At 34.8% G+C, this 12,842-nt stretch overlaps 1 protein-coding gene across 1 annotated transcript in view; it reads left to right on the top strand.

The window, feature by feature from the left end:
* The first annotated feature begins 5,280 nt into the window (after positions 1-5,280).
* The window catches only part of LOC123536267 (uncharacterized), a 65,226-nt gene continuing 57,664 nt past the window's right edge, over positions 5,281-12,842 (top strand). Inside the window, exon 1 of the mRNA XM_045319276.2 lies at positions 5,281-5,469. The gene's annotated coding sequence lies outside the window, so the exon portion shown is untranslated. The remainder of the gene's footprint in view (positions 5,470-12,842) is intronic.

The raw sequence follows: 12,842 nt of genomic DNA, 5'->3' as shown, positions 1-12,842 counted from the left end.
AACAGTAAAGTGCCACGTTCAGTGTTTAAAATATCGTATCTATATGGCAAGTCTAAAAGTTTTATGATATAATTTTTGTCGAATTTTAAACATTCGCAATGACCGTCCCCTACCACAAATTAAAATAAGGTTTATAACATTAGAAATATCCAACATATTTGAATTAAATATAGTAACATAATATACAGGTATACCATTTTTAGTCAAAATGTTAGGTATTCTAGCCGTAGTTGACTATTTGAAAGTTTCAAATAGTAGAGCTGTTATTGTCGCCCTTTCGCCGGCGTCCACGTCCACGTCCACGTCCGCGAAACAGAAGTTTTGCATGTAAGTAGGTTTCTCTAAAATTAATGGGTCCAATGCTTTCATACTTTTCATCAGATGATGATCTAACAGGACAAGGTACATAAATGTATCTTTTATTTTTTAATTATACCTCTTTCAGATAAAAGTTTTGCATGTGAGCAGGTTTCCTCGTATATATACAAGCTCATCGGAAGTTTGTACACTTCACAAGCTTGATATCCAGCTCGTTTTGATAGGTTTGTAATTAAGAACAACAATAACATACTGGATCACCACTTTATCACTCTACCGTATTCAACAATAACATCATTATATTCATCAATTATATTATTCGTCGGTATTACAACCATCAGCATCAGACAGCATCAACAACAGTATAGCACCGCATCATGAGCACCACCCACCCACTACACATCCACAACCACCACCTAATCATCCTTAGTTTTCTAACGATCATCACAATTATCAACACTCACCATAAGACGCCGTGTTCATCACCACTTTCATCAGCAATCACCGTCGTCATCGCTATATCATCGCCAATCATTATATTATTTATCAAAGTTGTATTGCAAAATGTTGCTAAGGCATATTTGCAGACGTCCGGCAGACGAGCACTTTACCACCCCAGAATCATGTAATTTTTTCGGCACACACTTTCTTTTCGAACATGCATATCGTTGGGACATGCAGCTTTTAATAAATGACATTGTACAACAAGCACACAGACGACAGGGTGGGACATGTCAACAGGTTTACTGTTTTCTTCAGTCTTTAAACCAGAACACGTGATTATCAATTTTATTACCATGTTAGAAAGATAGTTTCAAACCAAAACACCAAATGAGTAACGTAATCATCTAAAGCAACATTAGTGGAACATAAAGCCATCGTCAAAATCCTCCTAGTTATGTGAAACATAACATCATCATCATCATGACCACGCTTCTAGGGATGTCGGTCATATGGAAAAGCCTTGGTAACGGATTTGTTAGCAAAGTTTCACGGCGATTTCTGTGTTTTTTAGCGTTATTATTGAAAAGGGAAGTATTAACAAAACACGATAACTGTGGCCTTGATTTACTAATTCCGGATCAACCTATAACAATGAAATAGGGTGTGTGTGTTTGCGTTTATTTACCCTCGCCACCGGGTAATCCCATATGGGCGAGCACTTGAAATAAGCAATCAGGTGGACACATTTTACGACAAATATCTTATATCGCAAAACCTATGTAAGTAGCGGCGTGGTCTGGTGGTTAACACGTATGCTTTGTAAGCTTACGGTGCTGGTTCGAATACAGAGCGAGCTACTTTTTTTATTATGCCCCCGAAGGGAGGCATATTAGTTTTCAACTGTCCATCCGTTCGTTCGTCACAACGTTAACTTTTGCATGAAGGCACTATTACTTTCGCGAACCACTGCACCCAGGACTTTCAAAACTTCACATGCTGATAGTAATTATTGAGTACAACTACCCCTACTGACTTGGGTCACCAGGATCAAAGGTCAAACGTCACCAGGTCAAAGGTCAAGGCGCTGCGGGGGCATTTGTCACCATTAGTGACAGCTCTTGTTTTTCCAGCTTGTTTTTACCTGGAGAAGGAATACAGGTAAAACTATTTGTATCATGATTTTCTCGTGCACTGATACAGTGTACTTATTGACATTTTTCAGAGGATCTCATATTAGAATAGACATTGAATCTATTTGTATACATGTATGTCATGGCATGAAAAATAAATTAGATAAACACATAAATAGAAAAAGAATGAAAGAAAAATAAATACTAAGACGATATAAAAAAAGACCTGCAAAAATATAATAAGTTAAAACCATTTAAAAAAAGGAGGGCTCGTTAGAGTTAAGAATACTACAATATACAAATTAACACCACTTATCGGATAATACACCTGCTGTACCTGTTTTTAGATTTTACAAAGTACCGTTAAAATTATCACGATCCATTAATAGGTTGATATTTCACAGAATTTATAAGACTGTTAAATATTTAATTTATTTTGATAAATACAGTGTTATTTAGTCTAGCTCGATTTCAGTTGAATGGTGCAGGATAATAAAATAGTAATATAAACGTTGAAAACTCGGTCAGCATTTCCCATTCCCTGTGTCATTCAATAAATATGCAACCGACCATGTAGAATGAATAAATCTAAAATTAGCGCATCATCTAAGGAAAGACATCAATTTCCACGGATTAGTTTTCTGCAAGAACTTTTTTATGTTACACACGCATACACCAGGATCGCAGTCGCTATATTGTCATTTAGTCCGTATGGTTACAACAGCTATAATTAATATGCGTAATTTCATATTTGCCGAAGCATTTCAAACGTTAAAGGAAAATACGCATTATATCATTCAAAATCGCGCACATTTTGTTGCTAAAAAAGCAGTTATGTTTAAAACTATCAGATGTTTTTTTTTTATAAAGTCTTTCGTTACTATAGGCTTTGTTATTTCGAAGACTCCGTTTATGAGAGGAATTAAGACGCTCCTAACACGTACAGCCACCCTGAATTGACTCCATGATGCCGAAGAACAGGAACATTGATAACAGTCACTAAGTTCAGTTAGAGGCAACGGCCACATATCACTTTAAGATTGCCGTTATGAAAGACCCTTTGGAATATATATAAAAACTAATATATTCAAAGAAACTGATAGCTGAAGTTCATTATAAATGCAAGTTTGAAAAATTATTAATACCTTCTTTTGATCTTGGTGGTGCAACTAGGACTATAGTTGGAATATAAATGGATTCAAAAGCTAGATATCTCGGTATCTATCAACTAGAAATCATATCAAAATTAGAAGAAACTCCACTTTTCAAATATACCGTATACGCTAACACACATCCAACATAACTCTAAATAACTCAGACTTGTGTTATATATTTTAGATAAATTTTGTTTGAGAACGAAGCATTGAAAGTCACTATTTCACTAAGAAGAAACGCTTGATAAACTTGTATATTCGTAAGAAGAACGAAAGTCACAAAATTTCACTAAATTATTTAAGATGTTAGCTTTAATCTGATTTGCATAGTTCATAGTTAAAACAATATAATTTTCTCGCTAAATCATTAAATATGTGTCCGTGCATTGATGATTTCAATATACTGAACAGAAAATGTACACAACTGGTCTAAAACTAACTTGATCTCAAACATTTGTTTGTTTGTTTTGGGTTTAACGCCGTTTTTCAACAGTATTTCACTGGCGGGCAGTAAACCTAACCAGTGTTCCTGGATTCTGTGCCTGTACAAACCTGTTCTCCGCTACCCATAGGAATCAAAGGTGGAGGACGAATGATATCAGACACAATATCTTTTATCAAAACTTCACGGAGAACATACGCCTCGCCCGGGGATACAACCCACGACCCCGAGATCCGATCTCTCCCTACTGAGCTAAGCGGGCAGGCTATATTTATTTAAATGTTATCAGTAGGTTTCTGCACAAACTAAATAGCAGCATTTTCATAGCCATTCCATTGTAAATTTAAGGCTTCCATCACTGCAAAAGCAACCTCTAACCTCAAAAACCATGCAAAACATTACAGTAAAATGTTACAAGTTTTTTAATTTTATTTTGGGGGGGGGTGGGGGTGTTTAACGTCACGACCGACACAGACAAGGTCATATGGTCGACTTTTCCACTTTGGTGGTTGAAAGACCCCGTGCCCCTCCGTGCAATATTTCGTCACGAGCGACACCTGAGCTAGAACTACCGACCTTCGTAAGCCACTGATGGCTTCGTCACATGAGGAATTCAAAACGCACCCGAGTGAGGCTCGAACACATCGATAGGCCAAGTGTTTTGAAGTCAACGACCATAACCACTTCGGCTTACGGAGGCACCGCCGTTACACTTTAATATAAGAAATCCGTCTTGTTTGAAGTTTCTTGTTTTATATGTGTTATGCTGGTTTAGAGTCGCACCGACACAATTTGAGCTGCGCCATGAGAAAACCAACATAGTCCGTTTGCAACCAGCATGGATCCAGACCAGCCTGCGCACACGCGCAGTCTGGTCAATCCATCTGTTTCGCTTCAAAACCTATTGCAAATTAGAGAAACCGTTAGTGAACAGCATGGGTCTGACCAGACCTGCCGGATTCGCAATCTGTCTGGATCCATACTGGCGCAAAGCCCTATGTTGGTTTTCTCATGGCGCGGCTCATTTAGGTCATATTGCGATTTTTCTAGTTTTTATTTTGGAGGAAAAAAACCCAGAAGACTCTCTATGCATTGCTTCAGGCATACGCAGGTATATGGGTATAGAACTACCGGCCTTTCATAAGCTAGCTGGACGGTTTTCTCACATGAAGAATTCTGCACTCCAAACAAGATTTCGAACCCACATTGTTTTGTGGGGCAAGTAATATGAAGTCAGCGGTCTTAACCAGTCGGCTACGGAGGCCCCTAATTATCACGACTTTGAACCTAATACGTTGCACAACAAATCTTCATAAAACACCAACACTTTAGTCAAGGGAAATATAGTAATACCTTTTGAAAAATAAAACAATAGTTTGTGTAATTCGGCCTATGTTCTAAAATTAAACTTCAAGGAATTTGATACTTAAGTCATCTATTGTTTACTTTCATTGCGTCAATTAACATTGCAAATGAACCAATTAAGACTTGCTTTTCTGCTACTGCTATATAATTGGTTATCACAAACTTTAAGTATAACAGGACATGCATAGGTTTAAGGTTTATGGAAATGCGAGAGTTATAACGTAGCTTTATACTCCAGTTTAAACTGTGGTTATTTAAATGCATGTGCACTCGGTACCCAAATGTGCAATTTGTCATTCAATCTTAAAATACATCGACCTGCAAATTATTAAATACGGGTATAGCCTTGAGAATGTGAAACTAAATGATTGTCACCGTTTCCCATTGAGGAAGATCTAAGTTTTTCCTTGAAGTCATACTTTGCCAGTCACGTGACAGTTTAAAAATGATAAAGAAGATATTGTTGCATACATTTTGTACTGGATATTTAAGATAAAATCATTTTGCTATGTATAAGTAGTATTTCCTGTGTCAATTGTCCGAACAATTATATTGTATTAGCAATCAAGTTATATGCGGATTTTGATTCAATATTGGCGGTATTATACAGTACAATGTGAGTACATTTACTTTCTGTTATCATATAAACAGAAATAGCACTGAATTTTAAACATTCCTGTTCCATTCTACCAACTTTTCTTGGACAAAGCATGCTTTTTAATGTTCTGAAGATGCTATATGATCCAATGCACCGTATGAACTTTTTGTTTTTCGTTTGCTAAGATCATTCAAACAATATTGAATTTATTCAGTAAGTGGAATAGTAACTTCAGGTTTTTTTAATCACTCACAAAAAAGTGACTGAATAGAATTTCAAGTGTTATGCATACAAGATTTATTTTGCAATTATTTCTGTTTAGTTTGCACTACATTTACTCCCAGTTTACTGAAATGATATGCTCAAAAAGTTATAAAAAAGAAACAAAATGTATCAGTACATAAAGATTGCATAAAATAAATTTGTGCATGAATATACAAAATAAGACATTTAAAAAAGTAAACAAACTAGTAGTCTTTGAATAAGTACAAGGCAATCAAAATACCTTTTCATTTCAGAATAACAGGCTTCAGAGTAAAACTTTTATGCAAATGATAAATGATGTTGTTGCAATATAAAAATGATGATAAAAATTTTGAAAACTAAGGTCATACATGCTGTAATCAAGTGCATGCAGATTTAATGTGCAATTGCATGATAGATAAACACAGTGTTTATTTACAATGTAAGTACAAAGTTTGTAAACACAGATAAAACAGAAAATTGAAAAATTATAAAACAATTTATATCAATACAATACATAACAATACCATTTTACTGCATTAAACATGTTACAATACTGAAAGTATAAAGTACACATATAAACATAATAATAAAACAACTCTAAAAATAGAATAATTAGATTGCACATACATGGTATAGTTTATTCAATACAGTCATGATAATACGCATCACATTAAATAATCGGCGTGAATTTGCAGTACAGATAAGCAGCAGTAGCAGCAGTAGGGAGCATTTCACTGCTGTAACTGGGCTGCAGTAGACAGTTAACTGCTCCTACTGCCAGCAGTTACAGCAGATAACTGCTCCTACTCCAGCAGTTACCAGCAGTTTATAGCCTGTCGCAGTTCACTGCCACCAGTTACAGCAATTATCGGTTTTTGGCTACATCAGCTACTACATGCCAGCAATTTATAACAGTTCAACAATCTGTATTACCAGAGATATATGACATAAGATTTATTTTGTCAGTGTCCTACATAGTAAGACTGCCAGCAATTAAATAGTGTTATTAAAATCATTTACAAGATTCCTTCAGATTGCTAATAGGCCGTAAAAAAAACCTACCCTTCTCGCGTATCGTTTAAAAGATCATTGTAAGCGATTTTATAATCTATCATGAATTATCTGCCCTTAAACCGATATTCACGCAAGAAAATTCAGGATCAAGCCTAGTACCTATGATCTAAAATACATATTTTCGTTCTATTCTAACTTTGAATCTCAGACAGTATACAAAGTTTTCAAGAAATTCTGCCGTAAGATAAATTTTTGCCCTATAGAAAATTGCCCCATTCCCCCATAAATTCTCCTGTAAACAATACAATACCAGCATTAAATGGTTTAAAAGTCTCATTTTATGTTTCTGCCAGCAGAGTGGTCTATGATAACATGTCACCCTTCAAGTCAGTGAAATGAGTCAAATGACCAATGAAAGCAAGTTTTCTTTCTGTGCTACTGGCAGCAGTCAAAAGGTTTATAAGACCAGTATATCCATACTTTTTTATATGTAACTACCATGATTAAATGTTTACAAAGGCTCCTTCCATTACTGCAAGCATAAAATGTGTTAATGACAGCAAATAACAATGTTTCTTGTTAACAAGCTAACGAGAGCAATTTCAACCAGTTTCGTATATATTTCTGGTGTAATAACCCCCCTTTTGTGCTGAAAGAAAACCACTTCAAGTTCCGCATTCAGCCACGAGTCACATCAAAAAAGCAAAAGTTCCCCTTGGAAACAACCAGCCGCACCTCACCCCGTTTCGCTCCCAAACAAGAGTTTTTCCTCCCGATCTGGGCGGCCACCCGTGCCGGTGGGGGACGCCCCCTCTACAAAACGGCCACCACGGTCCGATCCAAAAGTCCAAGTCCTGGGGGCGGAGCTGGGGTGCCCAAACACTGTCCCCTTATATAAATGTCATGAATTTTAATCTGTACAATGTACATGGAGGAATACAATGATGGATACTGCCCTTTGCTGTTTTGCATGATCTAACTCGCCATTTCTTATTTTTTAGTCAGGAGCAGTTATAAATTCGATTTCAGCACACGCAAACTTCTTCAAACTGTTACTGTTGTTTGTATTTTTTTACTTCTTTAGGTCGTTGAAAATAACTATTTGATATAAATGCCTGTAAAATACATGTACTCATTTTATTCAGAAAACGTGCCCGGGCCTAATTCAAACCAGCCCTTCCTGATTTAAGAAAAGAGCGCGAGATTTTCCTAACTTTCAGTTTCTTTAAGATGCAACCCGGGGAGGTAATTACTCACAGGTAGGCCAAAAGTCGGAGTAAATACACTATACTATAAACTGATTTGACATTATCAAAGTCAATTTATAGATTGTCTCTCGCGTGTTTATTAAGTACCCTTCCTGTCTAAAAAAATGGTTTGTGGTCGCCTGTAGTATTGTCACGTTAGCGGGTTGGACCTGTACTCTGACAAATCATTTTTTAGGAACCTTTTATGTGCGATTAAAATTCATTCTTCACTTATATGTGGGGGAGATTTTTTCTTCTTTATGTACAATAATTTTATCTTAACACAAAACTGCATAATTTTCATTATTGTAAGTCTCCGCCAGCTAATTCGTCAGAGTACACAGTACACTTTTTTACTAGGCAAAATAATAACTAATTCTAATTGCACATGCATGCATCTCATACATAGTGCATTTAAAAAATATTTTGTACTTACTTGTAAAAAATAACTAAAAATACTCATTACACTTCTACGGTGGCACAGAGGTTACATAGATGTTTTTTTATATTAATACGTGCCATGTAATAACTAATACGATGCGCACTAATATTATAAAAAAACATCATCGCCCATACTATAAAAAAAAACATCTTCGTACGTATGAAGTTATTACGTCCCACGTAAAAGATTTTACGTGCGCATGTACTAGTTTTATAAAAAATATCTAACCTACGCATAAACTAATACGTGCGCACGAAAACCTTACACGTGCGCACGTATTACTTAATACGTACTAAGATGTTTTATTATACTAGTACGTACGCACGTAAAACTATATACTACTAAGATGTTTTTTATAGTATGTGTCGATGATGTTTTTTGTACCATACGTGCGCACACGTATTACTTTAACTACGAAGATGTTTATTTAAAGTATGTGCGATAATGTATTTTGTACTAGTACTGCGCACGTATTACTTTATACGTACGAAGAATGTTTTTTTTAATAATATGTGCATGATGTTTTTGTACTAGTACGGCGCACGTATTAATAAAAAAAAAACATCTTTGTCACTCTGTGCCACCGAAACACTTCCGTCTGTTATGGCTTTGCATAATACTAAATGTTATAAATAAAATTTATAGATATAAAATACAGATGGAAAATTAAGCAATGCTTATACCTCACCATACTATCACAGCTATTTAAAGGTTCATCCTTTTTGTTTGCTAGAATTAATTATACACAAAAAAAATCTATACTGCTATATTTAATATGCACAACACTGTCTAAATTACAGACCGTTATCCATTAATAAAACGTATAAAGCATCATAACTTTATAATTGAAAGTAACTCATGCCAATAGCAGCACTTCTCTTCTGTAAGTACAAGCATTTAACAGTTCTAACTGCTGCAATAGCATCAGTTAACTGTATATGCTGGCAGTAGCAGCACTTCGCTTTCGATCATCTTCACTTGTGTAGTACAAGCATTTAACCGTTTGTAAACTGCTGGCAGTAAGCAGCAGTTAACCATTGTAACTGCTGGCAGTAGCATTGTATATGCAACACACTATCCAAATAATAATACCGTTCCTTTATAAAAGCGTAAAGCATCGCTAACTTAAACTGACACATTAACTCATGCCGTGCACTTCATCACTGTGGAGTACAAGCAATTTAACTGTTGTAACTGCTGGCATAGAAGCAGTAACTGGTGTAAAACTGCTCGCAGAAACAGCATCTTCCTCTTCACTTGTGATAGAACTAACATTTAACCTGTTGTAACTGATTTGCAGTAGCACAGTGAACTGATGTAACTGGCTGGCAGTAGCAGCAGTAGAGTAACTGCTCCTAATGCTGGCATTACAGCATACAGTTAAAACTGCTCCTACTGCTGGCAGTAGCAGCAGTTAACTGCTGCTACTGCTGCTACTGCTGTACTGCCAACTTCACGCCGATCATAATATATCTGATGTATGTCAACATGACCCATGATCAAAACTTGACAAATTAATACATATTCTGAAAAGGATTATCGATGGCGGAAATATGCTAAAGAGTTTAAGTATATGCATAAAAATACACCTCGCTGTGACAAATAATAAAGTTTTCCGGAGTGTGACCGGAGACTATGTATTTTAGTTCCAGAACAGTAGAAGTACAATCAGAAAGAAAAACTATTTAATTTAAATATTGTCTGTGTAATTATAGTTACTCACTGTGGATTAGATAATTGCACATAAGATTTTCTGTTTTCAAAGGCGCTATGTACATGCAACAGAGTTTCAATGCTTAACCCAAGAGGGTATAATACAATTGTAACAGGTGAATGACAGACAAAACACAGCATAGATTGTATGTATATACATTTTTTTTCACATAGATTTTTTTCTCGTTATGGTATATTCAAATAACTTTTTTTTGTAAAAACGTTCCTGAAATATCGAGTTTTTACTATACATTTTAACTTTGAGATTTTCTGCTGTGTAAGCAAAATCAAATATTATGTATCACAGTGAAACTGAAAGGAATTTTAACATTTTTGAGTCCTTCTCAGTAAAACCATGGGCAAAGATACCATAAGAGTAACCACGTTTTGATAAACGAAGCTTTCACAAAATAGAATCCCTATGTATTATTTAATATTGTAATGTTGACTTTGAATTTGGTAGCACCATGTTGCATGGATAAGATGCACAATCACAGGCACGGGTCCAGTGTTTATTTTTTTGTTTAATATAAAAAATCCCCTTTTTCACACAATTAACCTTTTATATGTTAGTCAAATGAAAAAAAAATCGATGACAAAAAATCCGGTCACAGTATCGTGACCGGATTTTTTGTCATCGATTTTTTTTCATTTGACTATCATATATAAAGTATATTTGTGTGAAAAAAAACAACATATTTTTAAATCAAACAAAAAAATATACACTGGACCCGTGCCTGTGTGCACAATTCTCAAGTCTAAAATGAAATTTTTGTTCAGTTCTCTTCTGGTCTGTTATTTACTGTACTAATCTTATGAATACTCATATGTAATAACTATGTGGATGAAACATAAACAAAAACACATGGATAAAATGAAACATAGAGGAACCCTAAAAAAAGAACACGGTGAGGCACCGCCTTAGGGTGAGGGTGGCAGTGTCCGAAACCACTAGAAGCTCGCACTGTTTGATTACACACACACTCCTAGGCTACTTGAGAGAACAATTCAAAAGTATTCTAGAATTTTTACGAAAAGGAAGCAATTTCGATGTTTTACAATACCGTTAAAATAGTTTAGAACTTTTACCAGGTGATGATTATGAAAACAGATTGTAAGTGTTATGCAATTCTATACATTTTTCCACAAAATAAGTAGCATGCACTAAAGAGAATACTAACTGGAAAACTTCATCTCACCTTTTACTGTTACACACGATAATTTACCTCTGCTACCCTGGTCTTATCGGCGAATGTCGGATAAAAACAGACATTGCTAAATTTGAGATACTCCTTTGCAAATTATATTAGTAGATAGAAAAGCACATCAGTGAATAAATGTAGGTACTTTATGATATAGTGTTTGGCCTTTGTCTGCTGACAATGTAAGCATGGTCTGTTGATATTGTAAGCATGATCTATTAGCATTGTATGCATGGTTGTAAGCATTGTCTATTGACATTGTAAGCATGTTCTTTTTGACATTGTTTGCATGGTCTGTTGACATTGAAAACATAGTCGTTTTGACATTGCAAGCATGGCCTTTTGGTATTGTAAGCATGGTCTTTTGGTATTGTAAGCATGGTCTTTTTGACATTGTATGCATGGTCTTTCTGACATTGTAAGCACGGCTTTTAAAGGAAATAAATTACAAAATGAATCAATTTATTTCAACAGTAATTCTCATTTTCAACTAGAACATTTTATATGCATATTACATTAGATAGTAAGTACAGATTAAATATAATGTAAAATAAATCATATCAAAAGGCATAGGTTTAGAATCAAAGATGATTTATTTTCTTGCAAGTAAGTTATCTGCACTGTTAGATAATTAAAGTAATACTTCTTTCGGCAATTCAGAAATTAACACTGTCTCATCGCCATTACGAGTAGATTAATTGAAAAAAATGAAGTTTTTTTTTTACATTATAATTTTAACTACAAAAAAGTTCTGACTGTATATGTGTAACATTTGTGTTTTTAACAGAAAAAATAACTTGTATACAATTCAAGTTAGAGTTACTATCTATGCTTTGTGTTGTCCTTATTCATGTCAGGACAGGTTGAAATATGAATCTATACATTGAATTCTTAACAAAAGCAATCCTTTATAAATTGTGCATAATAAGAAAAAAATAGTAATAATATTTATAAAAGCATGTCTATATTTGAATACTGTATTCTTGGAAAAGGTATAAACATGCATGAAAGGTAAATGTAGCATGAAGCTGGCAAGGCTTCAGTGAGCATCATTTTCCAAGTTAATATACGTTAACTGTTATATGGAAAACTCTTTATCCTAACTAGAAATTTAAAATTCGAGACATTATCAAAAAAGATACAACTGTACAGACGCATATGAATGTAATGGGTGCGCTGACTACAAATGCAGAACAAAAAATATAAGTCTTTTTTAGCCGAAACTACACAATATCAAGGCTTACGGCGAAATAGAGAATATATACAAAACGATCATATAGGCGAAATCAGTTTGTGTTTTTAGGTAATTTAATCATTTTGAAAAGGTATGTTAAGCCTTTTTATTTAAAAGTTATATACATTTACCAATGCATGAAAATGAAAAACAAACCTCATGTACATGTATGCAAAGAGGAATTTTTACGCGCGGATTAGAATGCCGCAAATTATTTCAATCGACTTGCTGCATGTAAATGAAAGGAAACATGGTAAATTTGCAAAAATCAGATGAAGATATTAACATAATGA

The sequence above is a fragment of the Mercenaria mercenaria genome, chromosome 17 (assembly GCF_021730395.1).
Source record: "Mercenaria mercenaria strain notata chromosome 17, MADL_Memer_1, whole genome shotgun sequence".
NCBI lineage: Eukaryota > Metazoa > Mollusca > Bivalvia > Venerida > Veneridae > Mercenaria > Mercenaria mercenaria.
This window is presented reverse-complemented; position numbering and strand designations above follow the sequence as displayed.